General features: G+C 45.4%; 1 protein-coding gene across 1 annotated transcript in view; it reads left to right on the top strand.

Annotated features, from left to right (window-relative positions):
- MSN (moesin) overlaps positions 1–25,846 on the top strand; it is a 116,381-nt gene that overhangs the window by 68,687 nt on the left and 21,848 nt on the right. The gene's annotated exons all lie outside the window — the stretch shown is intronic.

The following is a 25,846-nucleotide window of genomic DNA, read 5'->3' as shown; positions in this document are numbered from 1 at the left end:
CTATTATATTACAGCCTTGACTGCATTCTCCAACAACAAATTCCATAGCTTAATCATACATTGAGAAACTCTCAAATGTATTTTTATTCTGTTACCAGATTCATGGGGTGTGTCCCCTAGTACTGTTTGAAAGAGTAAATCTTTCCCTATCAACTTGTTCCATGCTGCTTATGATTTTGTAAAAGAACATAAATACCAATGAATAGATCCAATTCTTTATATCAATCTCCGCTAAAGATGAGACCAAATTGATTCTATGTATTCCAAAAATTGCAATAATCTCACCTTGTTTTTTGTTCTTATAAACTGACAATGTAATTGCAAATTAAAAAAATTTAAAGCGGGATGAGGTAAGTTTCATATACTTAGACGCATGCCTCCACGGCCTTGCCTCTTACTTTCCAATATAATCAAGGTGGAGATTATACTTTTTAATAAAAATGAGTTAGTTAAAATATTGAATAGATCCAATTCTTGTCATAACCAGGGACAGTCTACAAGACTAATAATGGTTTATGGACCTTTCTTCCAGGAGCTTGTCTAAACTTTTTTTTTTTAAACCCGGCTACACTAATGGCTTTCACCACATCCTCCAATTCCACAGTTTATGCGCCCAGCGAAAAAATTCTGACTTATTTATATAATCGTACAGCTCACTATCTCTGTTGTAAACATTCAGAGCAGATATCGGATATTTACATCCATAAATCACATCTTAACATAGACATCCAAACTGACAAAAACACAACTAAAATCCCATAAAATAATATAAAAATGTATGCTTGACCTTGCATGACTTAATTTAATTGGTTCATTGCTACTAATATGCATACGTCATGTTTCTCCCTGAAAACGTTTAGATCCCTTTCATTCTTCAACTCTGCAGGCAGAGCATCCCTAAACACCGAGACTGTGTGAGAGTGCAGGCTGGACAGTGGCGCATAGGGAATGACCTGGTATCTCCCATTCAGTAGGCTCACTAAATTGTATGGATTTTCCATGTATAACAATTTATGTACATGCGTTCGCCAGTGCAAAGATTGTAGTTTCAGAGAAATGTAATCTCTTAAGGCCAGAAAGCAGTCTTGCAGTGGTGTTTTGTATCAATTGCAGGATCTGATTCTGGTTCTTGGGGCAGACTAACAGACAAGCCATCACAGAAATCCAACCGTCCAAATTACTAACAGTTGTAGCACTGTTCTAAAATTCTGTTTGCATCAATTTCTTTAGAAGTCTAAGCGACTAATTTAAACCTATGAAGAGGGCAGCATTCTTTAACTTACTGTTTGAATAAGCTTTGAATCTATCCAGGATTCATGCTTCAAAAGTAAAGGGGATTTTAATACCTGCAAATTCAAAATCCACAATACTTCTGGAACGCCTCTTCCAACCCTTAACAAAATTTAATTCCCAAATTAAAAAATTTGGGGAAAATGTTTTCCCCAAATTTAAAGTCAACCACCCATCTAATTCAGAGGGGCAATTCTTCAGATAACCTGGTACATAAAGTGGTATATCATTGGCATACAGGTCATAAAGATGGCCTAATATACGTATTTAAACAGAGGATAGTGCAGTCCTGAGGTGCTCCAGATAAATCCTAACTCCTACACACTTTTCAATCCTCCAAAAACATAAACGACGTTAGAGTAGTCCTACCAATACCATATTGACATAACTGTGTTGAAAGCTGCTGTAATATCTAGTTGCACCAATATACTGAATTCCCCAGTTTGTGTCAAACACAAGTTTCTTGGTACCATGCACTTTCTGGAAATTATACTGTCAATTATCCAAAATTGCATAATTATCTATGAACTTTTCAAGTTGCCATAAAAACATTTCAATACTTTTCCTAAGGAAGAGAGATTAGAAATGGGATGATTTCTTGGTGAGAATCACCAAGTAACTGCGTCATAGACAGTACAGAGGGTATGAATAGGCTTTGAATCTGCACCCTTTGTTTCCTTTTTCAAGTTAAACCTTGAAGTTTTTTGCTCTATAGAGTTTCAATCCACCCCCATGTATTACTTAATATAATTAGATTGGTTATTGATTATAATATTTCTTTGTATAATTTTCTTCAAAGTTTGGTATAATTATGTAACCATAGTTTCCAATCACAATGGTTTATTTGTGTAACTTAGTAAAATGCAATAAATAAAATTAAAAAAAAAAAAGGATAATTTCAGAACATATCCATTGGTAATGCTGTCCTCAGTCAATGAGATTATCACACACAATCATAGGATGAAATCTTTTACCCTTAATTATATTAAATGGGCATGGATCCAACTTAGAATAGGTTGATGTAAGATTACTAATTTAATCTATCAAGGAAACCTGCCTAAATTCACCCCAACGAATGGTAGGATTTTCTCACTCTGCTTCTCAAGCAGAATCATTGGTTCCAAACTTTGTTTGCATTTCTTAATCTTATCTTGGAAGAAATCAGCAATTATGAGTTTAACTGAGATGGACTACGATCTGGTTTAGTAACTAACCTCTGTACAGTATCAAACAATTCTTTAGGTCAGTTAATAGTTTTCATTATCCTATTGGAAACAAATTTTTTTTTCCTTTTGACAGGCTGATCTATAACTTCAGATACAGCCCTTTCCCCCATCTCCTTTATTTCTAAAATTCCCTTTTTCTAAATGTATTCTTTGCAGTTTCTTTGCTTAAACCAAGGTGCCAGTTTACAGCTCCCTCTGCATTCCAACAGGTGCCATCACGTTATACATATCTGCCAGTGATGAATATAACTTCTCTACCGCTTCTTCAGCACACAAATTGGAGTCTAACTCTAACTTTCCAAAATTTTTTATTCTTACAATTGCAAATTTTCTGAGGTTGATCAATTTTAAATCATAGAATTAACTCATGATCTGTCCACAATAACTTCAGAATTGAGATGACGAAAGCCTGCTCTCATGACAATAACATCTAAAATGTCCAGCTTTATGTATAGGAGCCTGCACAACTAGTCTAAAATCAGCAGCTGTCATAATAGATAACTTATCTAGCATAACTAGAATCTGTCAGTCATGTACATTAGTCCCAGATATCACTTTTTAAAATGTACTGTGTCTCCTGTTCCCTTGTTCCTAGTACTTTGAGTAAATAATTACCCCATTTATCTTTTCCACCCCACTCATGATTTTAAAGATCTCTCCTGGAGGCACATCTAACCAGTCAGGTTTTCAGGAGACCTGCAGTGAATATGCATGAAATTACAATCACTGGAGAACCAGCATATGCATATTCATTATGGCTATCCTGAAAACCCAACTGGTTGAGGAGCACTGCTCTATCATATCCCCTCTTGTCTCCTTCCAAGCTGACAGGCCCTAATCTGTAAACATTTCTTTTCCTTTTATACCCTTTCTAGTTCTATATATTTTGAGATGGAGGAACCAGAACATCCCATAGTACTTGGAGCAGCTTCACCTTCAATCTATAGAGGCATAGATGATCAAGGGTTTAAAGGGGCACTTAGAGAAGGTAGCCTTATCTCCAAAAGATTAAGATTTCTTTACTTCTGTTTACTGAAGAGGATGTTGGAGATAACCTTCTCTGGAACGGGTTTCATGGGTGATGATTCAGATAAACGGAAGCAAATCATGGTGAACATAGATGTAGTAGGCCTGTGACAAACTGAAGAGTAGAAAATCACCTGGACCGGATGGTATACACCAGGGGTAGGCAATTCCAGTCCTCGAGGGCTGCAAACCAGTTGGGTTTTCAGGATATCCTTAATGAATATGCATGAGAGAGACCTGCATACACACTGCCTCAGTTGTATGCAAATCTATTTCATGCATATTCATTAGGTGTATCCTGAAAACCCGACTGGTTTGCAGCCCTCGAGGACCGGACTTGCCCACCCCTGGTATACACCCTGAGGTTCTAAAGGAACTAAATGAAATTTCAGATCTGTTAGTTAAAATTTGTAACATAGAAACGACAGCAGAAGACCAATCGGCCCATCCAGTCTGCCCAGCAAGCTTCACACTTTTTTTCTCATACTTATCTGTTTCTCTTGGCTCTTAGTAACCTTAGGTTCTATTTCCCTTTCACCCCCACCATTAATGTAGACAGCGGTGATGGAGCTGCATCCAAGTGAAATATCAAGCTTGATTAGTTGGGTAAGTGGCAGAGAGTAAAATATGCGTGGATATGCGTGAAGTATTAGTTTTTCTTCTCCCCTGCCGTTGAAGCAGAGAGCTATGCTGGATATGCATTGAAAGTGAATTATGCCTTGAAGGTCACATTAACTATCAACAAATATTGAATAAGCCTAATTGGTAATTGAATAAGCCTAATAATTGTTAATACCTATAGCCCATGAACCCACCCCTGTTTTTTTTTGTTTTTTTTTAATTTGGAGATGGCAGCCCTCCATCCATCCGCTCCATGAAGGTGGAACACAAACCACTGGCCACTGGCATCCCGCTCTGAATGCCTCTGTGGCTACTGCCGCTCCGTGCAGTGTTTTGCTGCCTCCTCTTCATACGCGTCCTCTAGTCCTGATGGATCCACAGTGTTTATCCCACGCCCCTTTGAAGTCCTTCACAGTTTTAGACTTCACCACTTCCTCCGGAAGGGCATTCCAGGCATCCACCACTCTCTCCGTGAAGAAATACTTACTGACATTGGTTCTTAGTCTTCCTCCTTGCAGCTTCAGCTCGTGACCTCTGGTTCTGCTGATTTTTTTCTGACGGAAAAGGTTTTAATGATAGGTTACCTATCATTAAAATCATCCATTGTACCTGAAGAGTGGAGGGTGGCCAATGTAACCCCAATATTTAAAAAGGGCTCCAGGGGCGATCCGGGAAACTACAGACCAGTTAGCCTGACTTCAGTGTCAGGAAAAATAGTGGAAAGTGTTCTAAACATCAGAATCACAGAATATATAGAAAGACATGGTTTAATGGAACAGTCAGCATGGCTTTACCCAAGGCAAGTCTTGCCTCACAAATCTGCTTCACTTTTTTGAAGGAGTTAAACATGTGGATAAAGGTGAACCGGTAGATTTAGTGTTTGTCAAATGCCTTCTGAAAATCCAAAGTTCCTCATGAGAGGCTTCTAAGAACTAAAGTCATGGGATAGGAGTCTTATGTCCTTTCGTGGATTACAAACTGGTTAAAAGACAGGAAACAGAGTAGGAATAAATGGACAATTTTCTCAGTGGAAAAGGGGTAAACAGTGGAGTGCCTCAAGGATTTGTACTAGGACCTGTGCTTCTCAAAATATTTATAAATGATCTGGAGAGGAAAACGAGTGAGGTAATCAAATTTTGCAGATACAAAATTATTCAGAGTAGTTAAATCACAAGCAGATTGTGATAACTTGCAGGAGGACCTTGTGAGACTGGAAAATTGGGCATCCAAATGGCAGATGAAATTTAATGTGAATAAGTGCAAGGTGATGCATATAGGGAAAAATAACCAATGCTGTGGTTACATGTTAGATTCTATATTAGGAGCTACCACCCAGGAAAGAGATCTAGGAGTTATAGTGGATAATACATTAAAATCGTTGGCTCAGTGTGCTGCAGCAGTCAAAAAAGCAAACAATGTTAGGAATTATTAGGAAGGGAATGGTGAATAAAACAGAAAATGTCATAATTCCTCTATCACTCCATGGTGAAGATCGCACATTAAATACTGTGTATAATTCTGGTCACCTAATCTCAAAGATATAGCTGGGATGGAGAAGGTACAGAGAAGGGCAACCAAAATGATAAAGAGGATGGAACAGCTCCCCTATGAGAAAAGGCTGAAGAGGTTAGGGCTGGACAGCTGAGAGGGGATATGATAGAGGTCTTTAAAATCATGAGGTCTAGAATGGGTAAATGTGAATCGGTTATTTACTCTTTCAGATAATAGGACTAGGGGGCACTCCATGAAGTTAGCAAGTAGTACATTTAAAACTAGTAGAAAATGTTTTCACTAAAGGCACAATTAAACTCTAGAATTTGTTGCCAGGGTATGTGGTAAATGGAACTCTCTCTGAAGAGAGAGCGGTTTTAAGCGGTGTACCGCAAGGATCGGTGTTGGGGACCGATCCTGTTCATTATCTTTGAGCAACATTGTGGACAGGATAGAAGGTAAGGTTTGTCTTTTTGTGGATGACACTAAGATCTGCAACAGTGGACACGCTGGAAGGAGTGGAGAGAATGAGACTGGATTTAAGGAAGCTGGAAGAGTGGTCGAAGATATGGCAGCTGAGATTCAATGCCAAGAAGTGCAGAGTCATGCATCTGGGGTGTGGTAATCTGAATGAACTGTATTCGATGGGGGGAGAGAGGCTGATGTGCACGGAGCAGGAGAGAGCCCTTGGGGTGATTGTTTCACTGACTTCAGATCATTAGACACTATATGACAAGGCGATAGCTAAAGCCAAAAGAATGCTGGGCTGCATAGAGAGGAATATAAAGTAAGAAAAGGGAAGTGATTATCCCCTTGTTACAGGTCCTTGGTGAGGCCTCACCCGGAGTACTGTGTTCAGTTCTGGAGACCGTATCTCCGAAGGGACAGAGACAGGATGAAGGCGGTCCAGAGAAGGGCGACCAGAAAGGTGGATGGTCTTCATCGGATGTCATACAAGGAGAGATTGAAGAATCTAAATATGTACACCCTGGAGGAAAGGAGGAGCAGAGATATGATACAGACTTTCAGATACTTGAAAGGTTTTAATGATCCAAAGACGACGACAAACCTTTTCCATCGGGGAAAAAAATCAGCAGAACCAGGGTCACTGTTTGAAGCCCCAGGGAGGAAGACTCAGAACCAATGTCAGGAAGTATTTCTTCACGGAGAGGGTGGTGGATGCCTGGAACGCCCTTCTGGAGGAAGTGGTGAAGACCAAAACTGTGAAGGATTTCAAAGGGGCGTGGGAGAAACACTGTGGATCCATAAAGTCTAGAGGATGTGAATGAAGAGGCATGGGGCTGGCTTGCAGGAATGACTGCTACTACCTGAAGATTAATATCCTTATTCAATAAACATACACACGGTTAATGCGACACCAACATTGCTCTATGCTTCAACGGCAAGAGGAAATGTGGAAAATAGGATTTGCATTCACAAAGAGGGGAGTAGCTTGCTTGTTACGGCGGTTACTACCCCAAACCAAATAATGCCTGATACTTCACTTTCACTGCATATCCAGCATAGCTCACTGCTTCAACGGCAGGGGGAATGAAGAAAAGATGACTTATATTCAGACAACAACCAACAAGGACTGAATTACATAGTCTGGATAAGCAAATAAGCATGGGTGTAGCTTGCTTGTTACGGTGGTTACTACCCCGAACCAATTAAGCATGATATTTCACTTGAATACATATCCTGTGCAGCTCACTGGTTCAACGGCAGGGGGGAATGAAGTAAAGTGGAATTATACTCAGACAACCAACAAGAACTGAATTGCAAAGGCTGGGTAAACAAATAAGCGTGGGAGTAGCTTGCTTATTGCAGCAGTTACTACCCCTAACCAATTAAGCTAGATACTTCACTTAGATGCAGCTCCAGCACTGCTCTCTACATCAGTGGCAGGGTGGAAGTGAAATAGAACCAAAAAGTAACAGATAAGTATGAGAAAAAGATAAGTGTGAAAGCTTGCTGGGCAGACTGGATGGGCCGTTTGGTCTTCTGCCGTCATTTTTATGTTTCTAAGGTTAGTGTAGCAGGGTTTCAAAAAGGATTGGATAAGTTCTTGGAGGAGAAGTCAATTACCTGCTATTAATCAAGTTGACTTAGAAAATAGCCACTGCTCTTACTAGCATCAGTAGCATGGGATAGACTTAGTTTTTGGTACTTTGCCAGGTATTTGTAGCGTGGATTGACCACTGTTGGAAACAGGATGCTTGGCTTGATGGACCCTTGGTCTGACCCAGTATGGCAATTTATTTTTTAGTCTTTATATTCTGTGTTTTATTCTCTATTGCTTTCTGAAAGTCATAACTTTGTATTTGCTTTAACTACCACTGCACAGAGCTGAGGATTTGTCTTGTCCATTTTTCCCTAATACAGGATCCAGCATTGTGTACGTTTTAGGGTTACTTTTCCTTTGTGCATCACTTTGCACTTGCCCACATCCAGTTTCATCTGTCATTTAGATATCCAGTTCCCCAGTCAGGCAAAATTCTCCCCAAATTCCTCTGTTTTTCACTACTCTGAATAATTTTCTCTGCTCAGTGGATCCCCTCACTCATTGCTTCTTTTTCCAGCTTATTAATGAAGGTTGAGGAACACTGGTCCAGTACAGATCCCAGGGGCATTCCATTATTCATTTGTCACACTGGGGAAAATTGACAGTGTCTGTCCTGATTCCAATGTTTTAACAATAGGACATAGCCTCTTATCCCATGATTTTATGTTTATAAGTTTGTCATGAAGGACTCCATCGAATGCCTTCTGTAACTCCAGGTGCCCTGTATCGACGGGCTTGTCCTTATCTGTACTCCTGGCTTCCTGTTTGTAGTTGGAGCTGCTGCCGGATACTGATAACTGCAGACCCCGTTTCCCTTTGCTGTGTTTCTGGCAGCCAAGGACCTTTTCAGCCTTCGCTAGGACTGGGCCTGGGCCTGACTGATGAATCGCAGGCTGAGGAGATTGCAGTTCCGCTCTTTGTGACGTCTTTTAATTGACGCACATAATATCTGGTACCTTGGTGGTCCAGAATAGAATATGGATTTGACTGGTGGATGATCTGTTTATATAGGCTTGTAAAAAAAAAAAATAAAAATAAATTTCTGTACCAATCCCCTTACCATCTCCAAAGTGGAAGCGGTGTGGTGGCACGTGAGGCACTTCTAGTCTGCCCAGTTGCCTTATTCTTGCCATAACTTAGTCCGCCTCTTGAAGAGTTAGTGTGTCGGGATCTCCTCTAGGTTTTTTTTTTGGCCAACCAGCTCTGTTGTCATTCATCCTTTTATCAATTTAGCACCAATAATTCCTTTGCATTGCAGTGTGAAGTTTAAAAAAAAAAAAAAAAAATTCTCTCTTGGACAGTGCGTCCCCTCCCGGTACAATCCTTGCCGCTTTAACTTTCCATTACAGCTCAGTTCATTGTGAAGCTCAGAAGCGACGTCAAGCCAGTTTAAAACTATTATGTTTTGAAACTAGTTTCCCAATGTGTTTAAAGTTGGACCGTACGGGAACGTCATCCACTCTTTTTTTTAGTTTTGTCCAGGGTTCCTTGCTGCCTGCACTGGTAACCTGGGGGTTTTCAGCACTGTTTGAAGCCTGGATTCAAGAGTTCAAATTCCTCTTCATCTGCCCTGCAGGACCATATACATCACAGCACTTACCTGACAATTTGGGGTTTGAAATTACATTTTCTTGAGCTCTATATATCAAAAACCAACCCTTCACCAGCCGAGTGAATAGGAGGGAAACCCTTCAGTCAGGCTAAGAAATAGACACTAGTGATTTGCTAGACTTGGCCTCTTCTTGGTAAGGACGCAACGCTGGAGCTGCCGGCTTTAGGTTCGCTCTCTGTGAATCAGGTCATAACGTTGTCCCAGAAATGTCCCTGGAGTTGCCCGTTGTTGATGAGCTAAACTTAGCTGGTTGGGGTTCAGGTTAAACTCTGGAAACGAGCTGGTTAAATCCTTTTGTGAAGACTCTGCCCCCTCCCCCTCACAGGGCTGTGTACCAAGGTGCTTTTCCCATTCTGTGCCTGAGTGTAAAAGCCTCGTAAACCAGGCCCTAAGCGAGCAGATGGGGGGGCGGCTGACTTTTCTGTGGGACCAGCAGACCTCTGGTTCAGGGGTGGCTTTCCAATAGACTCCAAATTAGGTGATGTGCTATTCTCGGAGATAGCAGTCCAAAAAATCTTTTTAAAACTGAATTCACTGGAAGCATACCTCAGACCATGATGTCAGTTTTGGGCTTGGATTCAACGTTTGAGTCTTAGAAATGCTTCCAAAATGCTGAGGGCTGAAGCTCAGGCTGGTGGCTGGTGCTGGGCAGGCAGCTCCCCTGCAATCACTGCAGGGGTTAGATTTCAGTTTTCATAAAACATCTGTCTGGCATTGATCCTCCTTAGGGTGGTGTCTTAAAGTGGTGCTGTGTATACATTGGAAGCTTTTCTTGCTAGAAATGGATATAGATCTAATAAATATGGACATGGCTCTTGATTACATGTAAGTGAATGGAGGATATGTTTCCTTGTACCCTATCTGCCAGGGTGAGTAGCATGGCTTGTGGAGTTAGGGGGTGCCCTATCTTTGCTGGACATCAGAACTCGGCCAGCACGTTGCTATTTACTGCTGTGATAATGTTATACTTGACTCGCTTGCCTGGGACTCGTCTGACACTCCTGTGGAATAGCATCCTTATTAGTTTGATTTAGGGAATCCTGGTCTTACAGTGCAATGCTATAAAAATGTATTGTTCTCCCTGTTCTTGGTACTGGGAAGACACTTTTCTTGCCCCTTTTTGTGTGTATTGTATTTTTTTTTTTTTAATCGTTCTGATTGGGGCTCTCTATCTGGAAAAACCTGTGCGTACCTGGCACCCTCCCGTCTCAAAGCCACTCTTCTTCGTCCTGTCCCATGCTAGGCCTGAAGTGCCCACTAAGCAGATGTCATGGGCCTGTACCACCGGCCACTCTCCCAATCCAGCTGGAATTCTCTGCTTACACAAACTGGAACCACTGGCTAGGCCTCGGGGGGAGGAGGGGGGGGGGGGGTGCTTGTCCTTGGTCCTGCTGCCCGACTCCTTGCAACTTTTCCGATTCCACACTCTGAGGTTCCCCAGGCCAGGTATTTCAGTCTCTCTTGCCTGTACTTTACGCTCTTCTTTCTAAGGTGTATTGTCTATGGTTTCAAATCCTCTCACCCCAGTTGGTGAGCTGGGTTTAAACACAGCCCCAGGTTATTCCGGTAGTTCAAAGTCTCTCAAATTCATACAATAAGAAAGCAACTCTTGCCTTAATCTTCCTGCATAACCTTAGTTTGGCAGTGCTCTGCGGGCCTGATTCTTAGGAACCAGACCCTACTGCCACCTCCCTCCATAGCCTGCAGCTGGGGTTTGTGCTATGGCTGCAACTAGATCCATCCCAAGGCACGGTTAACTTAAAGCTCCTGACCTGCAGCCCCCATGAGTGTCCTCTTCTGGAGGTGGTCTCCTCCACTCGTCTCCCAAATCTATCTGCATTGGCTCCGGCTCGTCCTCGGGGCTGCTGGGCACCTCCATCTCCTCTGTTTCTTTTTCTAGTTCTAGTAGGACTCCCTCTTGCCCCTGCACAGCCCTTCCTTTGGGCAAGCTCTCAGCCTTCTCCCCCATGCCTGGGCTCTCGTATTCTCGATAGGGCAAGGCCTGGGAAGTTCCTCTTCCCCTCCCCCCCCCCCCCTCAAGAAGCCCTCTGTCTTCTGGGGGTTGGAGTCCACCACCTACTCTGATTTCTTTTACATACTGGCTCTCCTTCCCAGGTTTTCTTTACAGCCCATCTTGTATTCACCAGGGGAATATATAATGCCCATCACACAGTGTAGGTAACTGACAAGTGGAAGGGTGTCCAGTGGACCTGTTGCCTTAAAGGTGCAGTAGCCTATGGGTTGATGGCATTGTAACTGTGAAACAGACTTGCTGCCAGCCCTCCCCTGCGCCCTTTGAAGAGGGCAGGTGCAGTGAGATGCTGCCAGTTCAGACTGGGTGCACCTTTAGAGGGAGGAGGGCCCACCACATCATGCTTTTGCATGCACTTTTGAAGGGAGGACCCCCCCCTCGCACTTCTGCATCCCAGGGCTGCCCAACAAGTAAATCCAGCCCTGCCTGCCCCATTGGGCTGACTAGATCAGGCCTTCCCAAAATTGTCCTGGATACCCCTTGGGCGGTTTGGGTTTCAGGATATCCACAACATATAATCATAATAAATTTGCATGTGCTGGGTATATGTTAATATATGCAAATGTATCTGTTGTATATTATTCATTGTCTATAACTTGGAAACCCAGCTGACTGTGGGGTCCAGAGGACAGGTTTGGGAACTCTTGGGCTACATCGACATAACAGGGGTCATTAAACTTTGGTACTGAACATTTATGTCCTTGATACTGGTACCTGCATGAGAGAGCTGCCAGGTCACTGCTGTCTTAAGATGCAGGATCACTGACTTTTCTTTTGATTTGAGAACACATAGCCAGTCAGGATTTTAGGATATCTACAATGAATATGCATAAGAGAAATTTGTATGCACTACCTTCGTTGTATGAAGATCTATCTCACGTATTTTCATTGTAGATAACCTGAAAACTTGACTGGCTGGGAGTGTTCAAGGACTGGGTTGAGAACCACGGATGTATTGGTGGCCCAATAGTTGCATGCTGATTGACGTTTTGCTTTTGATTAGGTAAAAACTTCAATAAAACAAACTAGAGTCCTTGTTGGCGATGTTCCATATATCGCATGACTACAAAGATTCACTTGTTACTATGACTGTCATTCCTCCTGTGACATGTGACTCTCTCAAGGGTTTTCACTAAGTGTTGCATAATGATCCTGTCCTGTCTGCATGTACTTCTAATGACGTGACTAGGAAGAGTACATCCAATTTTATGGCATCCCATGCTCGGGCCAAGTCACGGCCATCCAGTATTGGCATGGTGACCCACCTGAAAGCAGCAGGTTGTTTGGATCTGAGGGATTTTGGATGCCAGTCAGATCTGTTTTTCCTCCCATGTTACTTCAGGCTTAGTACCTTTTTATAGAAGCATAATTGGAGCAACATGGGAGCATTCATTTTGTGTGCTCCTGCTCCAAAATAGAATTTTATCTCCTGGGGTTTCTAGATTCTTTCCTCGGGGGTTGGGATCCCCCATTTCTTTTCCAGAGGAGAGTCTGGAAACATTTCTTCTCATAGATTTCAGATCGGTAAACTTGGCTACCTTGTGGTGAAAATGGATCCAAAAACTTTCTCACTGGAAATGTTGCAAATGTGTCTAAGCATAAAACGAGATTTCCCTTTCCCTGTTAGTCTGGCTTTCTGTACTTACTATACTGACTGCAGAGACTATAGAGCTTGCATGTTGTGTGGCCGGTGCAAGGGGATTAGGCACCCTAGGTGAACCTTCTGCCTTGCGCCTCCGCACCCTCCTCCCGGTCACGCCACCCCACGGTCTTGGCCCTGACTCCTACCTCATTCTCAATCACGCCTGTTGAGTGTGTGGTTTTCTGGGCCGTGAGCAGGTTGGGTGCTGCTCGTGGCCCGCCAAATCGTCACTCCTCTTTGCCACCGCTTGCAGCCCCATATGGCTCGTGGCCAGTAGCGCACCAAGGGTCTCCGGCGCCTGGGGGCCAATGCATTTGTGTGCCTCTCCAGCACCCCCAATCCTTGTACTATTGCTTAAGGCAATCAGTAGCGTCTCTAGACAGAAGAATTTGGGGGGGGGGAGCCAAAATGACATTTCCTCATCACACCCACCTCCATAGCATGGCCCCCTGCTTTAAAATTGGTGTTAAAAAAAAAAAAAAAAGTCTTAGACCAAAGGGTCTTCTGCATAATTTTAAAAAGCTGGCCAGTTTCACACCTCTAGTAAAACTACTATTACAATTATTTGATAGCTTTATTCAACTAATTCTCTATGGCTATGAGTGAAGTCTGGAATTTATAGGAAGGGACAGAATGTCAATATAAATCCTGCACCTCCATTTCTGTAACATACAGTGCATCCATGGAAATTCACCCAACAATGGAGCTTGGGTGTTTCCCTTACAGCTCATCAAACAAAAATATTTTCAAATTCTGGTATCACCTCACAGTAATAGTAACACAAACACCTTCCACTGCCAGGCACATTGTGAACTAACAGAAAACCCTGTAAAAATGACACTCAAAATCTATACAGCAAGCCTATCGCAACATAAAAGTAATATCACCAAGTGAAAAAGCAGCACTGTAAATATTACACTGGGTCCCAGAATACCAATGCACCAAATCTTCCGAGGAAACAAAACAACTCCGATTGCTATAGATCCCTACACAGAACACTCTATGCTAGCAGAATCTCTCATCATGGTCACACACACAGAGCAGAGACAGACCCTCACCAAATACAGAATAAAGGATCACAAATTAGATAAACTGAAATGGAAACCCCAAGAAGCCAGGTTCTGAGTGTAACAATGGAAAAACAGAACCCCACCATTCCTCATAAAACAAATAAAATCAAGAAACAAAGCATCAATTTTTATTTTATTTAAAATCTTTTCTATACCGTCATTTAGTAGTGCACCATCACAACGGTTTACAGGGTGGCACGCATATATATATTTGATTAAATTCTTACTAACAAAGTGCCAAAACATTTACGGTAACAGTTTTCATAAACTGAGGTATATAATGTGAAATCTGGATCTTGTCTTTTATATGATTGATAGGAAATCATACAATTAAACTTAAAACTGCAAGTTTCTTAAGTTATTCTATAATGATGATGGATATACAATTATGCTAATAGGGTGACTTTAGCTTTGTGTAGATGTTCATTCGCTTATTCCTTTAAACTACTTGTTCCCCATTCATATTGTAGAATGCTTTTTTGAAAAGCCATGTTTTTAAACTTTTTTTTAAAGCTTTTTAAATCACTTTGTAATCTTGTTTCGAGTGGCAATGAATTCCATAATGCTGGTCCGGCTAAGGAAAGGGCTCGTTCTCTAACTTGGGTAAGTTTTGCTGTCTTGACTGAGGGGATGGTTAGGAGAGCTCTGTTGGCTGATCTAAGATTTTTGTGGGACGTGTAAGCGTAGTGCTGTGTTTAACCAGTCTGTTTTTTCTTCGTTAATCAGTTTGTGAATTGTGCATAGTGTTTTATATTGCACTCTTTGTTCTATTGGCAGCCAGTGTAATTCAGCCAGTGTTTGAGTGATGTGTTCCCTTTTGTTTTTACCAGTCAGTATTCTGGCAGCCGAGTTTTGTAATATCTGAAGAGGTCTTATTGTTTAGTATGGTAGTCCCAGAAATAGAGTATTACAGTAGTCTGTGCTGGAGAAACCATTCTAATAAAAGAATATTTTAAAACTACTGATAAATAGAATAATTTCTATTAATTAAAATCAAATATATTTTTAAAAAATTTCCCAAGCACCAATAATATATTTCAAAAGAGCATAGATAACAAATAACACCCAGTAATTAAAACTAATAAGGATTTAAGAAAGCCCCTGCTGTCCATACCTGGGAACTCTTGATTTCCAGTCACTCTGAAATTGTCGAGGATTAGGTTAGGGGAGGGCACAAACTTTATCCTCTCACACATACATGTTCATTCTTTCTCACACATTCACTGTCACAGACACACACATACATGCTCTTATACCCACCATAACCTCCCTCTCTCTCACAGACATTGACACACTTTCAGGCTCTAAGACCCTCTCTCTTCCCCCCCCCCCCCCACACCACCTACACACAAGCACTAACTCCCCTGGATTCTCTCATACACACTCATGCTCTCACTCTCACTGGCTCCCTCAACACATGCACCCACACCCCCAGGCAAGCTCCCAGTCATTCTCACGCACACCCCCACACCGACCCCCAGGCAAGCTCCCAGTCATTCTCACACTGCTCCCCCCACCCTCCAGGCATGCACACATTCATTCTCACACACACCCCCACACCGACCCACAGGCAGCTCCCATTCTTTCTCACACACACCCCCACACCGACCCCCAGGCAGCTCCCAGTCATTCTCACACTGCTCCCCTTCCCCCCACCCTCCAGGCATGCACACATTCATTCTCACACAGGCAGGCACCTATGCTCTAAGGATGTGAATCGGGTGCTCGATCGTTCCCGCTTTCGGGATCGTTTTCCCGCGTTTCCCCACTTTTTTAGTGAAATCATTTTTCGGGTTAGTGCGCACTAACAAAAATAGCAAAAAATAACTAAAATGGGGTTTTGTTATTGCGCGCTAACTCCCATTAGCGCGCGCTAACCCAAAAAACGATTTTTACAAAAAATCGGGGGTAAAACTGTTTCTTTTAACAGATTTCTCACGAGTTTAGAAATATCGTACGATATTTCAATTAGTTAGAAAAACGATTCACATCCCTACTATTCTCTGACAGACCCAGGAAGACATCCATTCGTTCTCAGGCAGGCACCCATACATTCACACATACACCCCCAGGCAGACTCCCATTCATACACTTGCACGCACTGAAGGCAGACCCCCCCCCACCCTCTTTCTTTTGCCAGCAACCTCAGCCTCTCTCATTCCTCTGCTACTGCTGCCATGTGGAGATTTGGGGAGGTGCTGATTGCTGCTACTGGCATTGAAACTCATTCTGCTGTGTCCTCTGTGCAGGCCCTGTGGTATTAAATATTTGTGGGCTTCTACTTCCTCCATGCCAATCTCACACATTGCGAGATCGGCATAGAGAAAGTGCTGCTATTGCACATTCCCAAAGATTACATGTGCCAATCAGTAAAAAGTAATTTTTTTTTTTTCTTTTTACATCTGCTGTCTGATCTTAGTTTTCTAATCGGTTGGTCACAGGCTTTTTTCCCCACCTTCCCTTTCTTGTTTTTTGCCAATTCCTTTTACAGGGTCTTTTTTTTTCTATTTCTTTTCTCTGTCTTCCCTCAAACACACAATCAGGTTGTCATTCTCACACATATATACACACAGGCAGTCTCTCTCATGCAGCTTCACGCATCCACAGCTCTCACATGCTCTCTCATATACCCATATGCACTCTCTCACGCACAGGCTATCACATGCTGTCTCTCCAAACATTCAGGTCCTCACTCCCACACAGTCTCTCAACTCACACACATACATACACTCTTCAGGCTCTGGGCCTCCTCTGCAAGAGTTGCCGCAAGATGGGCTCTGCAGCGGCACTGATCTTCTCTGGCCGCCCGCTACGTGGGATCTGCAGCGGCTCTGCTACCGGGTTTCCTCCTCCTTTTCGGGCCTCCGCAACCTGCGATATGCGGCAGCCCATTATCGCTGCTCTTTATGCGGCAGATGCTTCTCCTCCTTCCTACCCACGTGGCTCCACAACGTTTTTCTTCCGGGGCCGCGCAGGCAGGAAGGAGGAGCAGCACCTGCAGGTTTGGACGCAACCTTTTTCTTCGGGCCATGGTGAGACGAGCTTCACCACGGCCCCGCCGATCTTCCTGCTGTGTGCGTCCGGCGCACAGCAGTAGTTCCTTGCTCACTCGCCGGTGAGATGAGGTCCACCTGTGGCGGCGGCATGGGCCTCCCATGTCGGCCATCAACGCCCCCCTATGGCCCTGCGCCTGGGGGCATTGGCTCCCCCTGACCTCCCCTTGGTATACCGCGCCCCCTAATGCTCGGTGCCCTAGGCCCAGGCCTAGTTTGCCTAGTGCTGCTGCTGGCCCTGGCACGCTTCACTTTAATCTCTCTCCCTTCCACCCTTGCTAACAGTTCTGTAATGCAATGAGCGGCTTTGTCCCGTGGATATGTGGAGCCTGTCTCAGGAGCAGCAGACTTGTGTGCAGATGAGTGAGCCTTCTAGCTAGGAGATTAAATCAGCTCCACGTGTCCGTCAGTCAGTGGCTCTTATCCATGGCTGCGTCTTTATTCTTGTAAGACAGCATTTAATTAAATCTCCCCCACCCCAAATAACATTCACGGACTCTGCTGTTAAGAGCAATTTGCTGGAGAATGCAGTGGAGGGTGGCACGGAGGGGTCTGATCTCTTCCTCGGTTGGATGCAGGCTTTTGCTTTGTCACTGACACATTGTATAAGATGTTCAGGTTTGGGGAGGGTGCTTGCTGCGATACCCAGGCGTTCAAGTTTAAAAAAAAAATCACTGTCCTGCACTCTGAGTTGCGTTAGAAGTCACACCACCAGGATCCTTTTTACATACCCCCTCGCCCTAACCAATGCCTTCTCCGTGCAAGCTGTAGCAGCTGTACCAGAAATTTTAATCTCTGACCTTCATGGAGAGGGGGGAGGTCAAGCTTAGACGGTGTTCTGCGGTTTTGAAGTTAGTGTGACCACCTTGACCTAGTTCTGGTATTTTGAAAGCTGTGAAGCCTGTGCAGGTATTTCTAAATCCTCTCCCTGCTCTGCACGGCGTGGCACACACTGGTGGTGTTTGCATCCCCCGTGTACCTTGGCTGGATTCCGACAGGCGCCCTGTGCGCTTCACAGTGTGTGTTTAAATGGAGAGAACTAGACTTTGAATCGGCAGCGTAATCGTTGTGGCTAGGACTGGGAAAGGCGGGAAGCAAGCTCTCTCTTGCTGTGCCTGCCCTCTTCCCCTCTCTACCCTGGTGTCTAAAGCTGCTCTTCCTGTATTCAGTGAGAGGGAGGGCTCCTTGGTGCCAGCCCTGTGCATGCTGCTCTCGGAGGTTTCATCAGCTGCTGAAGTCATTTCCCTTCTGGACGGAGCACAAAAGCTCGCTTGTTCTGGCCGCTGCCTGGCTTGACCCCACCCAGCCCGTAAAGAATGGCCTGCAGGAAAGGGGGGTTTTGGGAGCTTCCAGGATGGCTCTCACCTCCCCCCCCCCCCCCCCCCCCCTGGTCTTAGCTGTACAGTCTGATCCGGCCCCTTCATCAGCCTCTGTGCTATTCTGGTCATCCCCGCCCGTTCCTGTAAACCAGCGACTGGCAATTAACTGAGCACTCTGGCAAGACGCAACCGAGAGAGATTTGTTCTTTCTCCCCCTCCTCCCTGGCTGGGTCTGGGTGGGGGGGGGGGGGGGGGAGGCATTGTCCCACTACAGCAGTGGGACAATGGGTGCAGGAAATGAAACGGACCAATCCTGTTCCTTCAGTTTGCATTTCCAGGCTGCAGGCAAAATATGGTGAACAAATGTCAGCTGGGCCTCAGAGTCCTGTGACCCTCGAATCTGAGGCAAAGGACAAACCTTTAGTGGACACAGCAAACAGACCTGAAAAAAACTGCCGGATGACGAAGGAAGGGCTGAAATCTCTAACAAAGGAGGCTGCTCTGGATGTCTTCACTGGCAGAGGTGGCGACGTTGGCTGATTTGCGGTAGAGCCATAACTGTTGCAGGGCGAGTGAGGCACGACAAGGGCAAGGCTGCAGGTGTAGTGTGGGTTACTTTGGATGTGGCATGGGAGCGATTTGTCTGCACTGCGGCACAGAGAGAACAGGGATGGATGGTGGAAATACATTTAAGGGAGGTTACACTCTTGAAGAGGGGGGGGACATCCTCGGCTCCCTTCAAGGGGGGGACATGGTCTTCAGACAACTCGTAGCAGAGCCCTAGCACGCTCCAAACAGTGAGGTGTATTGGGTATCGCAGCGAGTGGCCGCCGGTGGCCTGGTGATCTGATCTCCATTGCGGTTCAGTGGCCATTGGGCCAGCCAAAGGCAAGGGTTCTGGATTTCAGGCCTGGCGACTTACATAGGAGATGAAATACTCTGGGAGGAGTAAGATCATGGGCAACCCAGCCCGTTCCCATTTTTTAAACAAGGTGACAGACCACGTTTCTCAAATGTTGCTGGGTAGTTGGGGCCAAAGATTTCTCATTTAGGCAGTGAATGAGGAAATCATCCCTTTTTAGGGTGAGCAAAGATTGCAGGGTTGGAATTGAAAAACAGGGTGAAATCTGTAGAAAGACCCAACTGATGCTTTGGGTTGAGTATTCATGGACGACGAGCACTGAGGAGGGACTTAAAGGTAAGTAACGAGCACAAACACCCACCTAATTTGTGGTAGTGAGTCTGGCCAGAGTTAGCAAATGCAGAAGTTGACAAGGCAGAGAGGGGATGGCATCACTTCCACTGCATGCAAATTAATCTTGGGGGCCATATAAAGTGCGGACAGTTTGCGGCACTCGAGCTCTGGAATTGCCTACTCCTGTCTTAAGATATCATGGGTTCTGGAAGCAGCACGGATATAGAGAGCATGCAGTGGCGCCCCCCTCTCCTCCCAGGCACTGGCAGTTTGCAGGGAGGAGATTGTAGAACTTTGAATATAGTATTTTTAAAGCATTTTCCCATTCCACTGTTCTTGATGTTTTGTTTTTTTTTAATCCTGTATAGATGGATCACTCCTGAACCCCAGACTCCTCCTTAACTTCTTGGCGGTCTTTAAGCTTTCCGGCACCCTAGTCCATTGAGGCTGTTGGAGGGTGCTTGCAGGCCGCTACCTTCAGTGAATTTAGAGCCAGTCTGGGAGAAGCTATGGAGTGGAGTTTTGGTACTAAAACACTTCTCATACTTCATTTTATTTAGTCCTTTATCGCCACTCTAAATCGGACTAGAATTTGCATCCTGTGGGAAGACAGATGTGCTCATCTGGACCGAGGTGCATGTGATGTGGTTGCAGTAGGCTGGAGGGCTGTGGTTCTTGGGGGGGGGGGGGGCCTGTTACTGCAGTTTGAGCTTGTGAGGAGGGGGGGGGGGGAGAAGGGTAAGCTTGCGTTCATTTCTTGCACCGCTTACTGATGCCGTGACTGGATGGGCCCTCTCCAGGCAGCGAGCCCTGGCCTTGGCAGTGCTGCCGCACTTACGAGGTTAAAGCAAGTTGTGCGCAGTCCATCGGTGACCAGCGAGATGAGCCGGCACGTGATGGGGGGAGAGCCAGTGCGCTAAAATAAGAATAGTGCCGTGGGAGAAGAGAGCTGGCACTCTTCTGAATTATTCCTACACCACACCCTTTGCTCCGCTCCCTCCCCCTTGCATGTCTTTTTGATGCTGTACCCTGTCGAAATCACCTACTAAAGGCAGGGCCTGAATGCAGAGAGCAGCTTTTTAAGTTTTTTGTATATCTGCGATTTTTGTCTGAGAGGGCTGTTTGGTTTATTTCTGTCCCTTCTCGTGGCAGATACCAGAAACATGGTGGAAAAAAAAACAGGTGGAAAGCTGGTGGCGCGGGGGTAATATGAAATGGTGCAGGATACTGGAGTCTCCAGTGGGCATTAAACAGAGCAGACCCTACAGGAGGAAGGAGACTGCAAATGGATGGACCTTCTGGGTCTGTCTCTGCTGACCTTTACAGAGTTACTGTGCCTTCCCTGTAAGACCTTGGGTCTAGATTGGTGTAACCGCCCCTCACTGGGAGCATCGAAGGGCCAAAAGCAGAGATGGATTTATGGCTTTTTTTTGCCAAGCCTAGGCAACTGAAGCGGCTGTCACCCCGCCCCTGATGGGGTCAGATGGGGATAGGGAGCTTAAGGCACAGCTCCACACTTTGCCTCTGCAGCTCAGAGACAGATTCTGTGGCAAATGCTGGAAAACGTTTTGCCAGTGTGCTTCAACTTTTTCATCTTTAAATGATTATAAACTAATTTTCCAGCTTTGTGTCCATATAACTTTTTTTTTTTTTTTTAATTGGGCAAGGAAAAAGAGATATTAAGTATCAGTACAGGGATGAGATCTCAGGGGTGGGGTGAAGTAGAAATGGCGGGAGGGGAGTTCTGGAATTGAGGAAGGGGAGGAGGTAGTGGGACATGGGGGGGGGGGGGGGTGTTCCAGTATCTGGGGGATACTGATGAAGGGAGGTGGACCCAAGATGAAGGGAGGTGGACCCGGGATGGAGAGTGGTCAGATAAGCCCTCTTTGTTCTCTGTTCCAGGAAGCAGAGGGCAGTCCTGAGAGGCTCAGCACAGCTGGGTGGCAGTAAATCTTCAGCCAGTCTACTGCCCTCAGCTTTTTTTGCCACCCTGGTGTGCCCTACTAACAAATCCAGGCCTGACTGAAAGCTAGTAAGGGGTGTGCAAGAACTTTCCTGTACTGGAAGACTGTTTGCTTTGGAGCAAGGGGAAAGTATTTTAGTTTAGATAAATATCCATGGATGTTGCTTGTGATTTCTTCTTTTTACCTTGGGTAAATGAGGGGCTGTCACCAAGGCTAAGGGAGGGGAAATGGAATTCCCCCCACCTTTGGGGGAAAATAGTAAGGTAAGATAGATGTTACTGGATAAAGACCACTTAGCCCATCCAGTCTGCCCTGTTCTCCCTGTCTGCACCGTTAAGGACGTATCCCAGCTGCAGCCGTAGAAGCTTGACCACTTATTCAAGTCGGCTTTAGTTGTCTCTTAAATTTTCTCCTCTTGGTTGAATGAGCGTTCAAGTTCTATGCTTGAATCAGCACCCAGATACACCCTCTCCTGATGTTTTGCCACCAAGATTTGTAATATCGCTTTTTGTGCACTTTTTATAGAATGACATTCAAAGCAGTGTACAGCAAAGCATAAAATGCTGGCTCGGTGGTAAGTGTGCCATGCAGAAGGTACTGAGCCGGATATGCCACTCACTGGAGATGCTGAGAAGGCAAAGTTCACAGCCCCCGGGGAGGGAATCATGGTCATTAGAAGGCGACAATGGCCAGTCTGGGAGGGCTCTGGAAGGGAGCCCTGGTGCGTGGCTCCTAGCCAGGGGCTGGCGCTGCAGTGATTGGGAGTTAAACCCCCGGGTAGCTGTAGCTGAAGGCTTTTGGTGCTGGATCCCCAGTTCTGGTTCTGACTGAGCAGGAGGGAACATGGGTCCCAGGAGATCGGAATACCATCTGATCTTATCCGGTGACCATCTAAAGAGCTGTCAAACTCCAGAGGGTACTGAGCCTGCACTGATCCCAGTGGTTTGGTGGGAGTTGTAGACGTCTGCTAGCAACCTGGCCAGGCTGTATGCCCTGTATCTTCCTCTTTACTTGGTGGCTCTGAACACATTTTTACTAATGCAAGCCAGAACGCTGCATAAGTTCAGAAGAAAATGAGGCAAGTAGTTTAGAGGCAGAAGGGTTAGCTGGAAATACTGCTGCAGGATTTTTCATTGCTGTGACATTTTCCACAAACAGTTGGTTTGTAGCCTGACATCCCCCCTGCCTTCAGCAGCTTTAGGACAATTAGTCATTTTGGTGCTCTGCACCTGTTGTCCAGTTGTGACAGGAACACGTTTGTGGAGGCTTTAATTATTGAATCCTTCGCTTACGTCAGCTCAACCTTCCCAGCTCTTTCCATGTCCTGCAGGGGCTCCTGTGTAACTGCAGTTCACAGGGTTATAGGGCCGGGCTGGTGACTCGGCAGCAGTGTTGGACGCTGCTGCTGCACAGAAGGCCTGGGCCCAGCCCTGGCTGGTTGGGAGAGCTGCCTAGGCGCAATGTTCATAGCCCCTGGGTGTGGAGTCCCAGCCACTGGCCAAGGGTGACACCTGCTGGCAGGAATCGGGCTGTGGAGGGAATTGTGCTTTTCTGCGGTGCCCGGGGAAGGTTAAAAATACAGGTTGTCGCAAGCGAGGGCTCATGATAGTGATTCTGGTTGAGTTGTAAGCCGAAAGGAGCAGGAAGAAATACTCCTGCTTAAAATACAACTTTAATAATAAATATAGCTTTAAAGCCCCTTTTTCTGTCTTTCAGGGCAGGAGACTAAAATTGGTTGCTGAAGGTCCGTAAATGGCAGACTGGAGAAGCTGGGTCAGTGCTCTTGTCGTTATTTCACTGCCCAGACCTGTTTCTCCTTGGGTGCTGATTACAGTTTGATCTCTGAATTTATCCCAGTGCTGTGGGGGTAAGGGGGAGGGCAGCGGCTGCCGTTCTGAGCATATGACAAGTCACATTCAGACTTTTTTTTAATCACAAGATGAGGCACTTGGATCACTGAAAGATATAACATGATGGCAGATAGAGATTTAGCCCGTCCACGTGACCGCCTCAGCTCTGCGCTCCGTTCCTCTGCATTGGGGGAGCCTCCATGCTTGTCCCATGCTTTCTTGAATTCTGAGGCTGTCCTGGTCGCCACCAATTCCTCTGGAAGGCTGTTCCATGCATCCACCGGTCTCTAGAAAGAAATATTTCCTTGGATTATTCCCCCTTTCATCCTCATCCCATGACTCCTCAAGGAGGCTCCAGAGCCTCCTGCACACTTACTCTTAGGATAGAAACATTCAAATACCAATCTCCCCATTCCCTCATTTGCTACAGGGTATATGTGTTTTGATAGTTGTCCTTGTGCTTTGATGGCAGCGGTTGACTTTTAATAGCTGTCCCCTGGACAGACGCATCTGGTTTATCCTTTTGAAGCTGCAGAACTGTACACCATATTCCTTTCCCTATGGCTTTTGCCATCACCGTATCTGCCTCTGTGGCCACCTTAAGATCTGCACAAGAGCAGGATTTGGGCATGAAGAGTTTCACCCCCTATACTGTAAACTGTCCCTAGGGTTTTTGTAACCCGGATGCATGACCCTGTATTTTTTTTTAGCATTAACGCCAGACCATTTCTCAGGCTTCGCTCTATTTCATGTTTTCTACGCCTTCCAGGGCACCTGTCCTGTTTATGGTGGTATCCGCAAAAAGGCGGTCGCTTTCTGGTAGCTCTTTCACAGCAGCGCTGACAGAAACGTTGAAGCAGACCACATTTAATCACTGGTAACCTTCCCCCCTTCCTTGGAGTGAGCTCAGCTTACTGTCTGTCTCCCAGTTTCTAGCAGTCGCTTCAGAGCACTCGCTGTTTATAAGTCACCTGTGCGGAACCACTTCAAAGGCCTTACTGGGAAAGCCAAATACAGAACATCTACCCCTCTGGTGATCCAAAGAAAGTGACATGGCGGGACTTGTCAGACGGATCTCTGCGACAGCCATGCTGCCTCGGATCCTCTAATCCATTGGATTCCAGAAACCGCACTCTGTCCTCTGCTTTAGCAGCGCTGCCATTAATTTACTCACCACGGAGGACAGACTAGCCGGCCTGTATTCCCAGCCGCCTCCTTACTTCCACTTTTATATGAACTGGCGCCACATCTGCCCCTCTCCAGTCCTCCTGAACTACTCCAGACTCTAAGGAAGCATTGAAAAGGTCAGCCGGAGCTGCCAGGACATCTCTAAGGTCCCGTAGCACCCTCGGATGGGACACCACTGTTTGCATTATGGCCTCTTGGTATCCCTCATCTTTTGTGTTAAAGCTCTTACCCGTAATAGACTTGCGTTGTCTAACAGTGACTTTTCTCAATGACAGATGTGCTTGTGTCTGACGCATTAAGCTTTCTATGCTGGACTTGTGTTGCCATTGAGGGAATCCCATGAGTTTCTCACGCAGCGGGCGGGGGGGTTACATAAGGAAACCTCCTGTTGAACGTGTGTTTGAGCGGTTGGTGTAGAAAGGGTGGCCTCTCTTGCTAAACAATTTGTTGCTTTTGACTTGGATTGCATAACTTTTTTTTTTTTTTTCTAACCAGTTAATTTGTGGTTTTAGGCAGAGCTGCTCTGGGCTGTGCAGCTTTTCTGACGCAGCTCTCTGCTTCTCTCCACCTCCCTCTCTTTTTTTTTTTTTTTTTGTTGCTTTTCCCAGCCCGTCATGATGGAGGTGACCTTGAGGTTGCTTTTTCTGGCAATGACTAGAGTATGTTCTTGAGAAATATAATTAATGATCATCCTGCTCTTCCCTTCCCCCTCCCCCCTGCCGGCTTTCTGCATTAATGTTCAGTGTTAAAAGGGGGGTGGGTGTGTGTGTGTTACCTTCCAATGCCACTAGCGCCGGGCCGTTCCTGCTGACACCATGCATCTTGAAAACCACACATACGACTTTCTCAAACATGTAATGAGGCTGGATACCAGGTGAACTGCATGGGAAACGGGGAAGAATTCCTCAGTCTCTGGATCCCCACATCTGGGAGTGGGTAGATCTGGTCCTAGTCGTGGCACACGCTGTCCTCTGCCTTCCAGTGTTACAGGAGCTGCTGTGGCTTCTGGCTCTGGTGGGTGACGCAGTATCTGGCGGCAGTGGCTTGTCGGACTGAGATCAGAAAAGCCCCTGAAGGACATGATGGTGACTTTTTTTTTTTTTTTTAATTTTTGAGAGGGGGGGGAAGGTGGGTGGAGGGCCGGTTGTGTCTCAATACTTTTTCATCGCGAGTTCCGTCGCTAAGTCACTTCATGGTTTTTA

Source organism: Rhinatrema bivittatum, chromosome 6 (genome assembly GCF_901001135.1).
Source record: "Rhinatrema bivittatum chromosome 6, aRhiBiv1.1, whole genome shotgun sequence".
Lineage (NCBI taxonomy): Eukaryota > Metazoa > Chordata > Amphibia > Gymnophiona > Rhinatrematidae > Rhinatrema > Rhinatrema bivittatum.
This window is presented reverse-complemented; position numbering and strand designations above follow the sequence as displayed.